Source organism: Cimex lectularius, unplaced genomic scaffold (genome assembly GCF_000648675.2).
Source record: "Cimex lectularius strain Harlan isolate CLEC.00 unplaced genomic scaffold, Clec_2.1 scaffold158, whole genome shotgun sequence".
NCBI lineage: Eukaryota > Metazoa > Arthropoda > Insecta > Hemiptera > Cimicidae > Cimex > Cimex lectularius.
The window spans coordinates 22-21,430 of NW_019392744.1; the positions used below are offsets into that span (position 1 = coordinate 22).

Here is a 21,409-nt window from a genome sequence, read left to right on the forward strand (position 1 = left end):
AATGGACAATGCAGACTGTATGGGCACCTGAAGAAAATTAGTATAACACAACACGGTACGTGAAGATTCTGTAAGATCAAAAAGTTTAAGTTAAAAGCATAAGTTTTTATAAACATTGTTTAATTATGATGGTTAGGAGTAACTTTATTTAAAACAATTAAGTTTTACAAACAATTTATTAGATGGCTGAGCTCATAAAATTTAACTAACAATTTATTACAAGGTTTTGCGCAAAATAGTGTATTAAGAACAAAAGATGCGTTGCGATTGTGATAGTGATTATTGTGATAAACGCTGTGGACTGTACGCGACTTGTGCTTGCGTCGGATAGATGTGCACACCCCACCAAAACGTGGCAAAGCTTCGGGTAGCATCGGGTAGCGTCGCATGGCGGTAGCATCGGGTAAGTGTGTTCCTGGCTTTAGGCTTTTAATCAGGCTCCATAACATGGCTAGCTTTTCTTTTGTGCCTTGCAGACAAAACCTACATTCACGCCATAGTATCGGTAAAATATGCAGAATGTTTCTTCTGTGACGAATTTTTATATGTACCAAACAAAATATAGACAATTTTGGCCTGGATTAATTGGAAGCATTTTTGGCCAAGATGTCCTTGTAAAAATTTATAACTCTTCTGGATTTTATCCAATGTAAAAGATATTATAACTTGATATCGTAAAGTGATATTATAAAGCTGCATTTTTCTACTTTGAGCTATCAACAACTTTTATTTTAATTTTTATGTAAGGTATTGGTTGAGATAAAGAAGTCAGTGCCACGAGCGGGATTCGAACCCCGCTTTCGATTTAAAAAATTTGACGGAAATCTAGTTTGGACATATTTCATTTCGCAGGTCCTCACTCTTATTAAATTCAATATAAACTAAAATGTTTTGGATAAAAGATAACAGTTAAAAGTATTTATTATAATGTATATATTAGATTTGAGGATTTAGCTTTGTTTACATGACAAGCAGTTGCGAAAATAAAACAAATTTTTAAAAGTTGCATTAATTTTGCGCCAACCCAATATCAGTAGATATATGACCTAGGATGATAATAAATCATATATAGAAAGGTATAAAAAACCAAAATAAGTTTATTGTAAATTAAGCAAAAAAAGTTATTGAATTATTATTGAAAAAAAAACAATTTGAGTTAGCACTTAACACCCATTAAAGCTCTTGAATGCGAATTTTTATACATACAAAACAAAAATAAGAAATTTTTGGGCTGGATCAACCGAAGGCATTTTTTTGCGAAGATATCAATATAAAAATTATTAACTGCTCTGGATTTTATCCAGGGTCAAAGATATCATAAAGCTGCATTTTTCTTCTTTGAGTATGTATCAACAACCTTTTGTTTTAATATAAAACCATGCGAGAAAAGCAAGAATAATAAATATCACTCAATTTTTTTTTCTCCGGTTCTAATTTTTTCGAGATGTCTTAAGTTTGCGCCATTATGTGTAGTTTATAGGTTTTTAAAGCGGTGTAAAGTTTCTTGTGAATCGGTGGAGTCTGTTCAAATTAATCACCATTTTTGTGATTAAAAAACAATCACACAGACGGTAGTGATAAGCATATCTATTAAAGCGTTTAATTTGTTTGATATTTCTTTGTAAAAATGAAACTTAAGTGAAAAAAATAGAAGTTTTAACCTTAAATAAATATAAGGCGAGCACTTTATATTTTTTTTCTTATCTTCGAAGACATGTTAAGTGATTCCTGTTCCAGTTGGTTGGCCGCCACCTTTAAAACCATGTCGATAACAAGCCTATTAAAGTTTATATGCTTTTTTTAAACGTACGTTCAACCACTATAAGCTATAGCACTATTTTTTAATTTGATGTATTTATTATAATCTGTAACGTTATTTACATTTTGTAATGACCTGGTTTTAAAATGTCATATGACATGAGGTGAGTTAACAACCACTGTTGTTCGCCCAACTGCACGCGAAAACTAATCTTCGTTTAGTAGGCCGCGAGGTCATTTCCTCTTCACATGGATGTTGGAGACGTATTAAGGACCATTGACTATGGTTCTGAGGACAGGAAGACCGTATTCTTTGTACGTTAGAAGGTTTAGCTGTGCCCCACAGTTCTAATCCGTACGTCCAGATTGGTTTTAGTATTGTGTTATAGATTGTCAGTTTGTTTTTTGTTGAAACGTTAAATTTGCCTGACAGTAGATTGTAGAGTAGTCCGATCGTTTCTTTAATTCCTGTCGTTTTAGTCGTGCGTGGTAGTTCTAGGTTAGCCTTGATTCTAGGTGGATCCCAAGGTAGCGAACGCAGAATGTGTTTGTATCTGTCGAGGGGTGAGTGATACTTGAGTGATTTTGGTGTAATTATGCTTTATACGCCAATGCAAGACCTCCTCCACCTCCGAAGCAATTGTGGGATCGGGATCTGAGGATAGCAGAGTGTGTCGTCCGCAAAGGATGCAAGGATGGTGGAAGATGAAGTTAGGATATTTGTGGTGTAGGGGAGGTTCATTATCAGTACAAGTACGCTGCCCTGATGTACTCCCCGTTCCCAGAGGACTTCTATAGTTCTATTACTTTCAAATAAAATTACATGGGGTGACGAGCCGGACGCTCTTACCTCTAAACTTCGGCCACACACAACGGTCCTCCATTTTTTTTTTGTTATATGTTAGGGAATAAGTATGATCCAAAGGGGAAGGCTATCCTCGAAGAAGAGACGTCATAGCTATCCTTCTGAGCTAGCCAGCCTAGGACCAGGGCAGTACGAATTATCACACACACACACACACACACACACAACACAACACACATAAATATATATACACGTATGTGTATATATATATATATATATATATATTCTACTACTTGTATTATGATAAGATAGATGATAGACTTGTATTGCAAAATGCAACATTTTTTGTGCAAATTGAACACTGATAAAATGAAGACAAAAAATCATCATCAAGGGAGTTTTCATCAGTCTTTCCACACCATAGAGGCATTCACGTGAAGCATGATTTTGCATAGTACAAAGATCCTTAGGGAACGACTGAAGGGTAGTCGAACTTATTAATGGGCGTACAATATCCACCCTCAGGAACAGAAGATTATTAACTTGAATAAACTTCAGCTGTACGTTCAAAAGTCCGAGAAGTTCCTGGGTCGGGATGAACAAGTAAATTCACCTTATGAACAACTGAGTTGTTAAATAAGTTTCAGTTTACGTGCAACGGTAAAATGGCAGGCTTAGAAAAGAGCTTTTCGGATGAACTTTGCATAAATAATATTTCTACAACGAGAACCTTAATATTTGTTAATACGATCATTATTAAAGCTACTTATTTTGCCATGTTAAATTTAATAAATTATTAATAATAGATTTCAGTTTTTAAGGATAGAAATCAAAATTTATTAACATTTTTTTTAAATAATCAGAATCTCGATTAACACACCAATTCAAACATAAAAGGAGAATTGAGTTCCTTCTCTGAGAAAATTAGTGCTAATTTGTTCAAATTGTTGTAGGTTGTTTTAGTAGCGTGAAACGTGCTTTATCCTCTTCATTCAAAATCAGAGGAATCAACCACACCTATTTTCAGGCACTATGCTGGTCAGAGCTTGCCGAAATAAACTATTAATAATTGACCGCCAGTGGATTAGTACATGCTAGTAGTGAAATGAAAGCTTGCTAGTGTTATTTCGCGTACCCTTGCACCAGTTTGAATTGAGAAGCCACGATTTTTTAATTCTAAATAAAATATCAGTTAGGAAAATTGGGTGGAGGGAAAGTTATTAAAAGCCTAGCTGAGAGGTTAGGGTGTACGATTCTTATTTGCCAGCTGGCGGTTCTGGGTTCGAATCCGGGCACACCCCATGACTTTTTTTTTATTGAGAATAGTATGGAAAAGGTATTGCAAAGTAGTATGGCCTTTCAGTGATCATAACAGAACTGAATAGGTATGTGGATGATTTCTCTGATTTTGAGTGAAGAGGATAAACAAAAAAGCAGTGAAAAAGCAAAAATGGGACCAAAAGAAATTATTGCGTATGAAGCTAAATTTAATATACATATTCTAAATTCACAAAATCATCTGGTTTTCACAACTGGCACTCAACTTTCCAACAGGCCTTATCTTCTTCTCCTGCTTTAATTGGGGCAGTACTCTCCTGGGTCTTTCTTGACATTAGCCAAGCTTTTGATCAAATCAAGGTTTTCCCTCCACATACTTCTCAAACGTCTCAGTTCGCTGACCGGTTTTTCCGAGGGCTTGGAGGCAATTCCCTCTCTGCGTATTATCCTATCCATGCTGATATTCCTGAGGGTAGCGTACTAGCTTTCACACTTCACCGGGTGTACACAGCTGACAACCCACCTCAAATCACTATCCTTACTTTCGCAGACGATGATCCTCTCATACAACGATTATTCGGAGATCGTAAGATGCTGTCTGGTGTGACGTAGATTTTAGAAAAACATTTTCTTTATCGTGCCAACGTTTCGATTTTTATTGAGATCATCTTCAGGGCTCAATCTGTTTTCTGCGTAATTGTATCATTCTTGCGTGTCGTGTTGACTCTTACAACTCTGATCCGTTTCCACTCTAAACCTTCAACGTCAAACTGCTTGAGTCTTTGTGTGAAAAAGAAAAGAATAAAATTAATCAGAGAAAAATCCACCCATAACCTTTTCAAGTTTACCTAAATAATATCAATTGCGGACAAGGTAACTAGGTACATCGACAATCGTCAAGAAGTTATGACATGATAACGGTCTTTCACGACCTCTTGATACATGTTTAATTTGCTTTTCACAAATAAAAGGTGAACGTACGGACTGGAAGTGTGAGGTTCAGCCAAACACTTATAGACATCACTCTGCGCCTTACCATTCATCCAGGAACTCACTGGAGAGCAACAGTGTCATGGCTTGTTGTTTGATTAATAATATTCGGCATGTAAGCACATTTTCACAGGTAAAATCGAGATTCCATTCATTCCTTTGAATCGCAGCTTGAAAATGAGCACCACCTTGGTCTGCAACCTTTCCGAGGCCAACGCAACCTCCTTCACCTCTCCATCAAATTGGTCCCCTGTACCCTAATCATTGGTTTCAACTGCAGAGCCATGGAACCTCGCTTTTGCTTGGTGGTTTTAAGTGTTTTTCTTAGTCAGTAGCTTAACCAGCTCCAGACATATCCTGTTACAATGATCTCATCATAACTCGTAAAGCCTCAGATTCAAGTACTGCCTGTGTTTTCAGTTTCTCATTAGGTAGATTATAAACTCTCCATAAGAAAAGACAAGTCGAATGACCCTAAGAAGGCTTGAACCGAGCTTTCTCTACTCAGACTGATAGGGTCACTTATCAGTCGAATATGTCGAGAGATTTTGTACAGTATCCAGTAACATAGTGATCGATAAGGTAGTAATAGTCACCTCTTCCTCCTTTGTATGCCATCCGAAATCGTGTGTAGTGCTCCACTTTGTATCAGTAATATTCTTTGTAAGATTGCTTGTCAAAATGCTTAGGCGAGCTTGGTATCCGAGTTGATTTCTTAGTATCTTCATCAGTGTGCAGTAGAGCATCACAGCCACAGACCTTGTATCTCTTTGTCGAAGTAAATAATTGAAACTGCAACTTGTACGGGCTCGCTGAACCTGAAATTTCCATAGCTTTAAAGTGGGAGCTGGTTTGCAATGTTTACAAGTAACGGGCTCAAAGCTGACCCTTGTGATAATTCCTGTCTGTTTGCTTGAACGTTGTAGTAGATGATGGGGTTTGGTCTGCGAGTTGGCGAACTCATGTTGAACCGGCACACGGGCACTACTGGGTCTGTCTTCACTCGCGGGTTTTTGTTTGAGTTATTCAAACGCGTTTCGGCATTACGCCATCTTCAGTGAAAAACGTTGTAGCTGTGTTTCAGTATCGCACACGTATAAACCTTTCGTAAATGAAGGAAAAGGTATCTGTATAATCTGCTAGTAACACCCTTATCGATTAAATTTTAATTACTATTATACATTCCTGGTATTAACTAGTAAATATGTTATAATTAGAATACGTATTTTTAAAATTTATAGAAAATTATTGTTTTTAAATTGTTAAATTTGCATAATTATATAATCGTATAATGGTATTTTTCATGATATTTGGCAATATAAATTTCATACGTCCCATTAGTGAAAATAAAATAGTAAATTTTTAGTTTCAATGTAATAATTCAAACAAATTAGCCCTTTTAACCGGTTGATTTCGCATTTAGCGTATTGTCACTATAATTTTGTATTTAATTTGCAGTTGTTATGTCTGCATGCCATTAAAAATAAACGGAATGTAAATGAAATAGCATACACACTTGTATATATAATTTGCTGTGATATTTTTTTCTCGGTTTAAATCGATTTGAGGCTGCTAATTAAATGGCCCTCAAGAGAATTAAGCGAGGTTGTACAAGATTTAATTTCTCGTTTTCTGCTGAAATTATTTCCCTTAATCCCAGTAGCCCTTTGATGATAAATTGGGTTTATGTTATTTTCAGATAATCTCCGTTTGTGATTTCCTGAATTATCTACGCTATATCCAGAGGGGACTCGTCAAAAGTTCCGGTGAGTAATAACAGTAAGATTAAATTATAAATTAAATTATAAATCTAAGAATTTGTGACGTTCAATTTGTTGTACAAACTCAACTGCTGCAGTGAGAGGAGTGACAAGAGATGTTCACCAGGGTTGCTTACTAAGCCCAATTCTTTTTTCTTTGCTTATTCTTAAACTGGTATCCTTATAAATAAAAAAATAACCGGCCCACTATTGCAAGCAGTGGAAATTATTTAAACAAAAAAAATCTTCGTACCGTTCGTAGATGTGGTTCTTTACGTACCAATCAAAAGTGTCCACTTGAAGGGTATCAACGGCGAAAATTGCGTCAACAGGGTTTGGTTGATTTGTCTCTATCAGCCCTTTGTACCTTTGACTCTCAGTATTCCAAATAACCTCATGGTTTGGCTCATGTTTTTATGGGTTTCTAGTGATGTAAGCAAGTAATTGACTATAACTTTGGATAGGTTGATGGAGTGGGTTGAACTGAAAATTATTTTGCTTGAATTTCATGCTGGTTTTTTGGAGTGCTTATTGAACTATTGACCACATCTTTAATTTGACAAGTATAATAAAAGCCGTGGTAATAAAAGTAGTGGAAAGCCTTATAAACATGGTTAGCTAACCTTTTCCTCTAAAATACTCATCTGTAAAACATTTACAACAGTAAAGGACTGTTACAGCTTTATTTTTGGTTCTACCAGTCTCCACTCGCAGCATTGCGGAAACATTAACATTTAACATGCTAAGAAAAGAAGGGAGCGTTCACGATCTTGGACATTTCTCTATTCGAGTTAACATCCTACAAACATCGTGAATACCCCTATTGACTTAACTTTTTCAACAGTCTTCGTAGGGCATCGGCGTTTACAATCGACGGGGAGGATTATCTGGGATCATAATGGACCTGAGCTGATGGATCAAGGGTATGGAATATGTGGAAAGGGATTGATGGGGTTTTTTTGTAATAAGTTTTCTCTACTTCTGGAAGAAAGGGAACATTAAGGTCTCGGTGTAGAGTGACGTTTGAAACATAAAAAGGAGGGTTAACAATTTTTCATAGGACTTTTGAATGGCATCTTTGAATTCGTTGGTACTTGGAAGGCTTAATCGACTCCCAGAGTTCGATAACGTAAGTCAGCATAGGTCTGATAATGGTGTTTATCAATCTTTTATAGCTAAGTGGAAGTTTGGATCGTCTGTCGAGTAGCGGTAATGACAGTTTGTTACGTATGTTTAGTTCCTACGTGTTCCTATAAGTTTTAGTCTTATGTGAGTATTCCAAGTTGTTTGTCCAGATGAAGTCCCAAGAAACTTACATGTTCGACTGAGTGTAGTGAAATCCCGTTAGGAAACAGACAGAGAAAGCCCATTTGTATGTCAGTTTCGAATGAATACGGAATTTTGTAAATTATGGACAAAGATCAGGTGCGAAGATATTTTCGGGAAAAAAAGATTTGATTTGCCAACTGTCATTCTCATAGTTAATATGAGTAATTAAGATGTTTCCCAGTTTTTCATTTTTTATCTTCAACCCCAGATATCTTAACTTGTCTTGTCCATACAACTTGGCACTAAATATTTTAATTGTCCTTTTTTAGTATAATTTCCATAGTAGAATATTTTCATTACGTGTGAATTTGGAACCGTGTTATGGGTACCTTTGCATTTTGTCTCAACAAAATTTCCAAAAAAGGAATTAGGTTAAAAATGAATTTCCGCCAGTCCTACGTTTTTTAATTAGGTTCGACAAACCCGCATCGCATATAAGCACGGCGTCTTTTTGGGTTTGGGATTCAGCAGGAATTTTAAAACTAGTTTGCATTGAAACATTAAATACAAAAACGCAACTTTTCCTTTCGGCCTCTGGGCTAGATTAATTATTTATAAAATGCTCTTACCTTCGTGAAGGCCAACGACTGTTGCAAAGTATCATCACGGATAATTACATTTTCAAATAATTAATGTAACAAACCCATGTAACCCAGTTGTATCAAAAAACCCTACAACTTTCAACTTTCCATAAGGACAAATTTTTAATCTACTAATTAATCATAATCCGAATAAAACAACTTTAATCGTGTAATAAATGTAAAAATGGATCGGAGATTGTTTTTTAAATAATCTTTATAAGGCGACCAATGAAATAGCCACGGAGAGCTTTAGTGAAGATATATTTCATTTAACGTATTAAATTCATTAGATTTCGTGGTCCGGTTGACCAAATAACATCTTTTAATTAAGATAATAATGGTTGGGTTGAGATGGGAAGTTAGTGTCCGAGTGGATCGAAGTCACGATAGCTCAAGTGGTAGATCAGCGGCGTATTGAAGGTCGTGGGTTCGAATCCTGGGCGTGACACTGACTTTTTATCTCAACCAATACTTTACATAAAGATTAATTAATTGAAAGATGATATTTGGTCAATCGGACCACGAAATCTAATGAAGTTAATTATTAGGTTCTTGGAAGCCAGAAAGACAGCACTCACGTCTTATGTTCAAAAATCTCATGAAACGCTAATAAAAAACAGACTTACCTGGTGGTTGGAGCATAACGTTAAATTACCGGCTTGTCAATTTGGATTTCGGAAAATTTGGTCCATTGTGGATGCCCAGATGAAACTGACAAGTGAAATGTATATGACCCTCTTGAATAATAAAAGGACTATTCCTAGATATTCAGGGAGCGTACAATAATGTAGAATATATTATTTTGGGAAGGAAACTTATAGATATTGGACTTCCAGAATTATTTGTTAAAAATATCATGGCCTTAATCGCAAACAAGGAAATATTTTTTGACTTAAATGGTGCAATCATCGGCCCAAGGATCTCACATAAAGGACTCCCGCAGGACTGCCCATCTGAAATACTTGAAAGCGAAATGCTTTCAGTAACTTGTTCTTTTAAAAGGTTAACTCGTGCTCATGGGGGTAGACTGAAAAAGTCTTCTAAGGTTATACAAAAGCTTAGTGAGATCCCGCCTTGATTATGGGTGTACGGGCGTATACTCATCGACCAAAAACAGGCTTCAGATGCTGGACTCAGTTCAGAACACCAGTGTCCGTATCGCCACAGGTGCTTTTAAATCGAGCCTCATCAATAGCCTCCGTGTTGATGCAGGTGAAATCCCCCTAAACCTCAGACGTGACTTTTTAGACCATTACATTCTAAATGTCCATTTTTTGTCAATTCTAATGGAGTCGATGAATCTATAAATGAAAACTTCCAAATTTATAGATAGTGGAAATTTTATATTATCTTCCCCCTACTCAAGTTGCAAGTGTATGATGATATGCGTTTGTTCGGTATTGAAAAAATAATTATATTTATGTGCATGTGTTGAAATGAAAACAGGAAATTGTACAGGGAATCCTTTTTAAAAAGATAGTTCCTACTCACAGTAAGTTGTTTTGCAACGATCAGGATTTCGAGCCTTTTAGCTCATCATCAGGTTGAAGGACTTCTACAACNATCCTGATCGTTGCAAAACAACTTACTGTGAGTAGGAACTATCTTTTTAAAAAGGATTGAACACCACTCTCACTCCATCATTTATCATTTCTATTGTACAGGGATGTTAATACGACCTAAATCACTTCCAAAAATGATTTTTAAGTGATGTATCATGCGAGGTATATGGAAGTGGGTTGATGCAATGTCAAACAGCGCACGCACATGTAACTAGGTTTAATCTTGAAACAATATTTTTCTTGAAAGAAATTGCATCTCGATGCAACTGTATATAAACCAGAGTGAAAAGGAATTTTTACAAAATACAATTATTCGCTTTTTTACAGCTTACACTAGGTATTTATAAAATTAAATATAAATTTTTAAAACAAAAATTGAGAGTTGAGGAATCGCAGTATTAAATCGGCTAGAAGTCAATAGGGAATAAAGCAGGCAAGAAGGAACAGGAGATAGCGTTTTCATCGATCCTGAAGGAGAGGCATAGTTTTCTATACTTGCTATATATTGCTCTTCATTAATTATGTTTAACATTTACCATTTTTTGCAATTTTTATACTTTGAATTAGGAAATAGTTTGCAATAGGATGACAGTACAATGAAAAATATCTAGATAAAAGGTAAACATTTTCCAGTTTTTTTACCCTTTTCTGCTTTCAATTGTCAAACGTTTTTATTAAAGTGTGTGGTGATTAGTGACCGTTAATCGATATTTATTTAGAAATCGTGAGATGCGGTCTGGTGTGATGTAGGTTTCAGAAAAACATTTTCTTTATCGTNGCCCTGAAGATGATCTTAAAGAAGATCGAAACGTTGGCACGATAAAGAAAATGTTTTTCTGAAACCTACATCACACCAGACCGCATCTCACGATTTCTAAATAAATATGTTTTTATTAAAATCAAAAATCATCATGTACTAATTTTTCACAGTTTCTCTATGTACATCTTTATCCGTTTTACGAGTGTTACTGAATTTCAAGCTATACATTATACACTCTCATATGTACAAAGAAGGTAGTGTTAAAATTGTAAACCTTATCAAATATTCTTTGCAGCAATCTCTAAAATTTACATATCCTAAGATTCTCAAGGCTTTTCGTTGCAATTTGACGACAACCTTAGAATGACTAGAGTGGCCCCAGACCATTAATATTTAAGTCATAAAACTTGGAAGCAGGAATAATATACATTAAACGATATTACATTAGATATATATATTACATTTTAAGCTTCTTAATAAATATAAGTTTCTTCTCAATTGTAAAGCTAAAAATTTAAATCATCATTGAGTTTAAGATTTTAGTCAATATACATTCCTAAATGATTTACAAAATTATTTTCATCGAAACCATCAATACTAAAGGTACTAGGTAACATAGTTTTTGTCTTCTTTTTTTTTTTGTTCAACACCAGAACACATGAACCACTTCTCCATATCTAACATTAATTTGTCATTTTTGAAAGTTAGCTCTCTTAAGGAATCTTCTTTTATTTGCGAGCTTTCATCATCAGCAAAGGCCGTGAAGTGTAGTTGGGGAACCATTTGTACACAACATTTTTAAAGATAATTTATAATAGCGGACCAACAATGGAGCCTTGATGTACGCCAATATTAACAAAATTAATCGGTGAAAATTATCCATTAAATTAACCGTCTGAATTCTGTTTTCCTGGAAATATTTGCTCAAGTTAACTGTTTCCTTGCTGTTGGGGGTCCCGAATGGAGCCCAATCTACCCGGTTGGCTCAGGGATGGTGAGGCTAATGACAGGTCGATCGCGCTAAAACGGTCTGTATTAAAATCGATACGTGTGGCAGCGCCGGTGTTTAGAAGGATCAGGTCGGACTTGCCGGTTAGGTCCTCTATCTCTCTGCCCTTAGTGTCTGTTCGGTCTGCGCACCTAGATTCTTTCGGGTGCGCTTCCCTCCCACATGCACACACTGAGTGGAGGTGAGGATTAGACTCTCCGAAGGGACAATTTTTCCGTTCCGGCGAGTGTTCATCTCACCTCCAACACACCATGGTCCCCAAGTACTTCTTTCAAATCGATGACGCTGCGTTCATGAGGTTCCGGCGTACTACCACCTCTCTGAAGTTGTTCAACCTTTGGTGAGGAGTAACTTCGACCTCATGTCCAGCAAGCGTCTTTAATGACATCAGTATTTCCTTAATCTCCTCCCCTGACACTTCAATGCAGATCATACCCTTCTCTTCGTGATAGAGTTTTTAACTCCCACGCCCTTCTTTATTTCCTTCTATAGAAGGAAAGGGCAAGATTTGAATTCTCCCTCTTTCCTTGCTACGTTATAGTACCTCGTTTGGTTCGTCTCATTGAGAGGAGTATTCCATTTATTGTCCGTTGAATTTTTGAAAGTTTTTGAATTTTTGAAAAATGAATACCGTTCGTTTAAAGAAAACTATTTTTGTGTTCACATGGTTCCATGACGGATTTGAATTGACAAAAGTTTTAATTAAAAATCGAAGAGAAATGAAATGTTTTTCCGATGTCGGCTCTTTTAACAGGACGAAGTTGGATGTGGGGGGAGGGCATGAAAGTTTTTTTTTCCTGGGGGGGAGAAGTTTGTGAATTGTCATACCCGTACTTCACTAAAAGTTTCGTTTTCGACTTTACATCGTTCTGTATTATTTTTCCATTTTTTCTAGCGCTAAAGGGTTGATGAAGAACGGTGATGTTTAATAAATTTCCCAGGTACTAATACAATTAATTAAAGTCTTATAAGTGAAAATATTAATGGGATAAATACAGGCTAGGATTTTAAAGCAATCTTTTAAGACAATACAAAACCTTTAATTAAAAATATCAGAAAATTTCTTTAAATCAGCTAAATAGATGGATCACAGCGAAAAGGCTGTAGCTTAAATTATTTAAAAAAGAATCTTCGATCCAGTGTTACATTTATTACAAGATTAAAGTTGTTTTTATTCGGATTATGATTAATTAGTACATTAAAAATTGGTCCTTATGGAAAGTTTAAACTAGAAAAGTTGACGTTATAATTTGGATTTTGTTACACTTAATATTTGAAAATGTAATTATCCATGATGATATTTTGCAACAGTCGTTGGCCTGGACGAAGGTAATAGCATTTTATAAATAATTAATCTAGTCCAGAAGCTGAAAGGAAAAGTTGCGTTTTTGTATTTAATGTTTCAATGTAAACTTGTTTCAAAATTCCTGCTGAAACCGAACCTATAAAAAGACGTCGTGCTCACATGCAATGCAGGTTTGTCGAACCTAATTAAAAAATTAACGTCTGGCGACAAAATACAAAGGTACCCAGAACACGCATCCAGTATATGAAATAAATTTTTCACGTCCCAAGAACTGTAGAACTATCCATGGAATGAGGTTTAAAAAAACAAGTTCACGTTGTGATTCAAGCTTGATTTGGCTATACAAAGATGTTTATTCACCGAAATCACACAAAATGAAGATATTCTACTATGGAAATTATACTAAAAAGAGACAATAAAATATTTAGTGCCAAGTTGTATGGACAAGACAAGTTAAGATATCTGAGATTGAAGATAAAAAATGTAATGAAAAACTGGAAAACATTTTAATTACTCATATTAACTATGAGAAATGACAGTCGGCAAATCAAGTCTTTTTTCCCGAAAATATCTTTAAAAAAAAAAATTAACAAAATGTCAAATAAAAAAGGCTCACAATAACATGGCTGTTCTATTGTTCAACAATTACTCATACAGTCCTAGCTAAATAAACAAACATAACAAAAAATAGTTCATAACAAAGTTATATGAAATGTCAAGTAAGTAAGAATTCGTAGTTTTTTAGCTCTTTCTTCGGTATAATAGGTTGTAGCAGGATGCAAGGAGTTTACAAGATTTCTCACAATGATGTTCAGAAAAACCTCTTAAAATTTGCAATTTTTTACCTTTTTATTATTTGACTTAACAAGACAATATAAAACCTTGTAATTAAAAATATCAAAAAATTTCTTTAAATCAGCTAAATAAATGGATCATAGGGAAAAATCTGTAGCCTAAATTATTTAAAAAAGAATCTCCGATCCATTTTTCCATTTATTACACGATTAAAGTTGTTTTTATTCGGATTATGATTAATTAGTACATAAAAAATTTGTCCTTATGGAAAGATGAAAATTGTAGGGTTTTTTTATACAACTGGGTTACATGGGTTTGTTACATTAATTATTTGAAAATGTAATTAATTATCCGTGATGATACTATGCAACAGTCGTTGGCCTTCACGAAGGTAAGAGCATTTTATAAATAATTAATCTAGCCCAGAGGCCGAAAGGAAAAGTTGCGTTTTTGTATTTAATGTTTCAATGCAAACTAGTTTTAAAATTCCTGCTGAATCCCAAACCCAAAAAGACGCCGTGCTTATATGCGATGCGGGTTTGTCGAACCTAATTAAAAAACGTAGGACTGGCGGAAATTCATTTTTAACCTAATTCCTTTTTTGGAAATTTTGTTGAGACAAAATGCAAAGGTACCCATAACACGGTTCCAAATTCACACGTAATGAAAATATTCTACTATGGAAATTATACTAAAAAAGGACAATTAAAATATTTAGTGCCAAGTTGTATGGACAAGACAAGTTAAGATATCTGGGGTTGAAGATAAAAAATGAAAAACTGGGAAACATCTTAATTACTCATATTAACTATGAGAATGACAGTTGGCAAATCAAATCTTTTTTTCCCGAAAATATCTTCGCACCTGATCTTTGTCCATAATTTACAAAATTCCGTATTCATTCGAAACTGACATACAAATGGGCTTTCTCTGTCTGTTTCCTAACGGGATTTCACTACACTCAGTCGAACATGTAAGTTTCTTGGGACTTCATCTGGACAAACAACTTGGAATACTCACATAAGACTAAAACTTATAGGAACACGTAGGAACTAAACATACGTAACAAACTGTCATTACCGCTACTCGACAGACGATCCAAACTTCCACTTAGCTATAAAAGATTGATAAACACCATTATCAGACCTATGCTGACTTACGTTATCGAACTCTGGGAGTCGATTAAGCCTTCCAAGTACCAACGAATTCAAAGATGCCATTCAAAAGTCCTATGAAAAATTGTTAACCCTCCTTTTTATGTTTCAAACGTCACTCTACACCGAGACCTTAATGTTCCCTTTCTTCCAGAAGTAGAGAAAACTTATTACAAAAAAACTCCATCAATCCCTTTTCACATATTCCATTCCCTTGATCCATCAGCTCAGTTCCATTATGATCCCAGATAATCCTCCCCGTCGATTGAAACGCCAAATGGGCTTTTATCTTTCAGAAATAATTCTCTCCACTTTTACTGACAGCAATTCCCGGCATATATTTCACCGCATACAGAAACCTTCAAAATTATTTGCACAACCTATTGGGATTTGATCTGGACAAAGGGAGAAGTTTATGAATTGGCATACCCGTACTTCACTAAAAGTTTCGTTTTCCACTGTAAATCGTTCTGTATTATTTTTCCATTTTTTCTAGCGCTAAAGGGCGCTAAGGGTTGAGGAAGAACGGTGATGTTGAATAATAAGATGCATTGATGTAAACTAATATATAAGCTCGTTTTCGTAAATAAAAAGCTAAAAACACTTGTATTTTCATATAATCAAGTAAGGAAAGTAGTTTTGAAATTATATTTTCAACATTACTCGAGCGATTCCCTAGCATGTAGCTTTTAGATCTTGTTTGCTTCTGATAACACAGATACATAAATCATTTTTACCAGAAAAAATGGCTTGTTATTTCTTTCTTTTTGGCGAAGAGAGTTGCATGTTACCTAATTACGTTGTTGTTTTCTGGATCGTTCGTATAACCTGCGCATTCTTTATCCGTGGTAATTCATAAACAAAACTATATTATCTTTTATTGATAATATTGTTGTTGTTATTTTATTATGTAGGTTGTTATTACAATTTATTTTTTATCTTGATCCATTCTATTCCACAGACGGAGATAACCAGATACACACTTTCATAAAAAGTAGTCTTTATTTACATTTAAAAAAATAATAAAATAAAATAAAACAAGTATCGATTTCGGGGTGGGAATTTATGGAGAGTTGCATATGAAAGTTTTTAGGCTTCGGCTTTAAACTGTTAATTACTAGGACCTGGAATCTTCTCTGTATCGTTCCAATTTTAGTATATGTACCGCCGAAGCGTTGGTAGAACATGGGGTATTAAACCATGGGTGGCCAAATGGATATACACCGCGATCATACTACCAAGATTTCTATTTGCAGCCCTAGTTTGGTGGAAAGGGCTAGAAAACAAAGGAGCCATTAACAAGCTAAGGTCATTCCAAAGACTAGGTTGTATGATGATGACGGGAGCATTTCCCACTACACCAACCCTAGATTTGGAAGTGATAACTAACACTACAACTCTACACATTGAGGTCAAGGTTAAAGCACTAACCAGCTGCTATAGATTAATTAGTGAAGGCAGCTGGAACCACAAGGGAAATAATATAGGACACTCGAAAATTTTACATTTATTGAGTAAGGTCATCAACCAACTACTGGGTGTAAGCGATAAAAAGGTGAAAACACCTTTAGGGAAAAAGTACTTTCAGGTAGTTACTCCCTGTGACTATAACTATAGGTCTGATGATGACCATCGTAGCCTAGACTGCTTCACCAATGGCTCACCCATTAAAGATAAGGGAAGCGGTGCTGGAATACACATACCTAAATTAGGGATCAGCATCTCCTCCCCTCTTAGTAATAACACCTCGGTCTTTCAGGCAGAGGTCTGGGCCATCAATGTTTGCTGCAGAACACTTATGGATAACAAGATTAAGGGAAAAGATATTAAAATTTTTCCGACAGTCAGGCCAGTCTGAAATCATTACAAAAAGAACTATCAACATCTAGACTGGTAGAGGAAACCGTTGAACTCATTAATAGGACTATCATCAGGTATGAGAATAGGGTAACCCTCATATGGATACCTGCTCATAAGGGGCCCTAGGGGGGGAGGCGGACAGCCTGGCCAAGGAAGGATCAAATACTGCGTTTGACGGGCCACAACCGGTATTACCCCACTCTTTAAGCACAACAAAAGAGAATATAAGTAGCTGGGGCATGAAACAATTCCTTAAGGAATGGAATATGTCCCCCGGATGCAGGCAATCGAAGGAGTTTCTGAAGGAAATCAAACCTAAAGAAGCGAAATGGTTACTCTCTAACTCTAGGAGGGGAATAAGGAGGCTGATAGGTATCCTAACGGGCCATTGCCCCTTGAGAAGACACCTCATCATAATGGGTACTCTACCAGGCCCCTTCTGCCGCTTCTGCGAAACAAAAGAAGAAACGGCTCGACACTACCTTGCAGAATGCGATAGGTATGCTAGGGAAAGATTTGATACTTTCGAAGGAGAGGACAGAACCAAAACACTCCCCAGGATAAAATGGTCCACAATCCTAGGGTTTGTGAATAGGTCCAAAAGGTTTATGCAGGACTCGTGAGCCGACCAGGTCCCGGACCTTTTAGGCATGGGGTACGGGCCTACCCAGGCTTTTCACCCCTCGGGTCCTGGTCGCCCGCCCTGCGTAATATATATATAAGGACCTGGAATCTCCGATTTTACCTAAAATTTTTTGGTGATAATAGGTCTAAAAATATGAAACACATGTCATAGCGTTCTTGCCAATAGTCCATTTGATCAGAAATTTTTTTAAAAATTAATTTAAATAATTTTTAAAATATTATTCTCTAACTTGCGTGTATTTCAAGTTTTTTTTTTATAAATCAGTTGATTTTTTGTTTTACCTACGATAAGGAAATAATATGGACCATCGTATTAAATGGGATTAAAAATCTAAAAAGTTATAAAAACGAAAAGGCACATTCAGTAAAGTAGGCCAAAACAATGCGTTTCCATTAAATACGAAATTTCATCGCAATGAAAAAACGAACATTTTTGGGGTAGAATAGCAATTTTTTACCCATTTAAAAAATTATAACTCCTCCAAATTTTGTTCAAATTCAACGTTATTACAACCAATTAAGGTTTTTAGTTGAGATGAAAAAAGCTAATCGCACGAGCGGGATTCGAACCCACGATCTTCGCCTAGATACGCCGCTGCTCTACCACTTGAGCTATCGTGACCTCGATCCACTCGGACACCAACTTCCTATCTCAACCCCACCTTTTGAGTTTTCCCTCCTTTTTGNGAAAAATGGCAAAAAGGAGGGAAAACTCAAAAGGTGGGGTTGAGATAGGCAGTTGGTGTCCGAGTGGATCGAGGTCACGATAGCTCAAGTGGTAGAGTAGCGGCGTATCTAGCCGAAGATCGTGGGTTCGAATCCCGCTCGTGCCATTGACTTTTTTATCTCAACTAAAAACCTTAATTAATTGTAATGTATCTATATACTCATTTTTTATTTACGAAAAAAATTCATTTACAAAAACTTGACTATACATTTTTCTTCTTCATTATTGGATAAATAATTTTAAAAAATATCCTTGTCAGTGCGTCAAAATGGATTAGAGACTGCTGTCTGGTATGAGACATCGATATATCTATACAACTTTAATTGTATCTAAACCGTTGTCCGTGGGTAAACCTAACTTACCTGTCAGCATCGGCATCTGTATCTACGTTTCTGCGCACAATTTTCAAATACGTTTTTATGACGGCACCTTCTCCGGGAAAATGCCAAAAATGTGTTGATTGGAAATAGTTTAATGCACCAGAAAAAGGAAAACAAGTGGCAACTTGTAAAACATGCTCGAAAGGCTTAAAAACCTTAATTTTTATAACCAAAATCTATTTTATTTTATATCTTTTTATTACTACTTAATAATAATTATATAACATGACCATGAGTATATTTTTACCGTTACTAATATCGTTGTTTTCTTCCAGTTGGGCTAGCTCATATGGATGTTATAAAATAGTCGTAATGTACCTAAAATTAAATATATCCATATATCGATATATTTTCCACGATATATCAGTGAAGCCGATATATATATTACAGATTGCCATCCCTAGGTGGCAGACTGTCATGGTATTTGGATACTTCGTCGAGTGGCTTGTTCATTCAATTCTTTAAATCAACATTTTCGCTAATAAATACATACGCTCGCATTATAAGACGTGAAATATGCGAAGAGGCAGATTAAATTAGGTTATATGCATTCACCACTCTCAGATATTCAAATACGTTTTCCTTATAAACAATGCAATGCATTAGAACTTTTTTTTTGTCTGAGGGTAGTACACCACTAGTAGGTGACGGACAGCCACCGATTGGGGCCACTGTTGTGTTGCCCTGCCAGAAGATGGTCTGTGTGAGACGAGTATGGCCTATTCCAAGTCTTCTTGGTATAATTATTTTTCTTATTTTGTCCACAAGCCATGGTTTGCCTATAGCAGTTAAAACATTTTTAGGACCTTTAAAACGCGAGAAAAATTTTTTAAATGTTTAAACCTCCGGCATAGAAAGTAATGAAATTCAGCGTCACATTTTCAACTCAGAAATTGTATTTATTCCTTTAATTTTTTTAACCAATTTTCCAATCTTCTGTTTTGTTTCAGTACACGATATTTACTGGGAGATCGTACGCTTAAGAAAGGAGATGTCTCTTGCTCGGCTGGGCCTCACTCTAGCATCTTGAATATTCTATTCTGTACCAAATTTAGCCAAAGACAGAGTATTTATCATTATTCTCAAATTAAGTTATATATATATGTAAATCTGTAATATTTCAGATTGTTTATTTTAGTGTTGTTCATAAAATCTCAAATAATTTGATGTTATAGTAAATTGTTGAATTTTCTTCTATATAACAATCATTTATTTTAAAAGTTATACTCTTTTGTTAGATACTATGTCCAATTTTAAATAAAAACTTCTTTTTAACGGTATTTTTTTTCCCTATTCTTCCTTGATTCAGATGTGTTGTCAACAGATGTCAGCCTTCCATATTTAGAAAAATCTAATGTCTCCATAAGCATATAGGTATGATTGATTTCATTCATATCATAATTGTACAAAAAAATCAGGGTTAAGGCGAAATTTGAAGGAAAGAAAAACACTCAATTCATTCTACAGCTCTTGACAATCCCCCTTCATCAGGATTTTGAAATTATTTCTAATAATTTATATATATATATATATTAAAACTTATGGCTTTAACCATAGTGAATTTATTATGAGCCTACAAGCCGGTATCCCACAAGGGAGCATTCTTGGTCCCATCCTAGTCTGTGCTGCAGACCAACCTGCACATCCCGTCCGATACCATCATCACCACGGACGTAATTTTCATCTCTAACTCGAATCCTTCCAACATTCAAGAACAAATTGAGTTTATCGAAGACTGATGCAAAAGTGGAGAACAAGACTGAAGGAAGAAAAATGTACTCAGTGTACGTTCAGATTAAAAAAATAAACAGACTTGCACTCCACGGTCTATCAACGACAAAGATATACCTACTTCCTTTCAAGTCAAATACCACAGACCATGCCTAGACACCAGACTGACGTGAAATCCCCCCTCATGTCTTAAGAGTCCGTCGTGTAAACTAACCTTATACAAGACTTTTCTGCAACCACTTTGGACACACGGAGTGGAACTGTGCGGATTCTGCCAAATCATCCAACATCCAGCGCATCCAATCCTTCCAATCAAAAGTCCTCAGACAAATCGTCATCCTTATTACGTCATTAACCTCACTATCCACCACGACCTCAACATTCCTTTTGTCAAAGAACTGATCCGTTTCCGATCCCAAAAGTTTCATATCAACCCCTCGATCCATTCTAACCCTACTGCTCGAGCCCTCTCTACACATTCCCATCCCAAAAACCCTCAACGTCGCCTCAATCGTCGATGATCTCGAGACCTCGTTGCACCTTAATCTCACACACTCAGCATTGGCTGATTTCTCATGGCGAGTGTCCTCCAGGAGCAGCGCTGGCATAAATGTCAGTTCTTTGACCGCGTGAAAAAATGTACCGTGAGCACATTTGCAATATGTATAAACCACAAATAAATAAAAAATAATTTTAAAAAAACAGTATTCAACATCTACAAATACACTAACCTCCCTTTTTTCCTTTTTTTCGTCCTCCCATTTTTCCTTTTTTTCGTCCTCCCTTTTTTTCCTTTTTTTCGTGCAAATCTGATCTTAAAGTGGTACTAATTGAACATCTCTCTCAACCTTCTTTGGTTAGAATTGTATTTTGTTTGGTTACATTAAAAAAAATGAACTTCATAGCGTTTTTAATAATCTTTCTATTTATGTAATCATATTTGGAGTAGGATTAATATTTTATGAGATACAGGGGCTTT

General features: G+C 35.7%; 1 long non-coding RNA gene across 2 annotated transcripts; it reads left to right on the top strand.

The window, feature by feature from the left end:
• The first annotated feature begins 334 nt into the window (after positions 1-334).
• LOC112126986 lies at positions 335-19,849 on the top strand. 2 transcript variants are annotated; one of them, XR_002910334.1, is made up of 3 exons: positions 335-377; positions 6,531-6,597; positions 19,650-19,849. It is a non-coding gene; the product is annotated as an uncharacterized LOC112126986 (long non-coding RNA). The 2 variants fall into 2 exon arrangements; XR_002910333.1 differs by having other exon boundaries at positions 366-403.
• Positions 19,850-21,409: the final 1,560 nt, after the last annotated feature.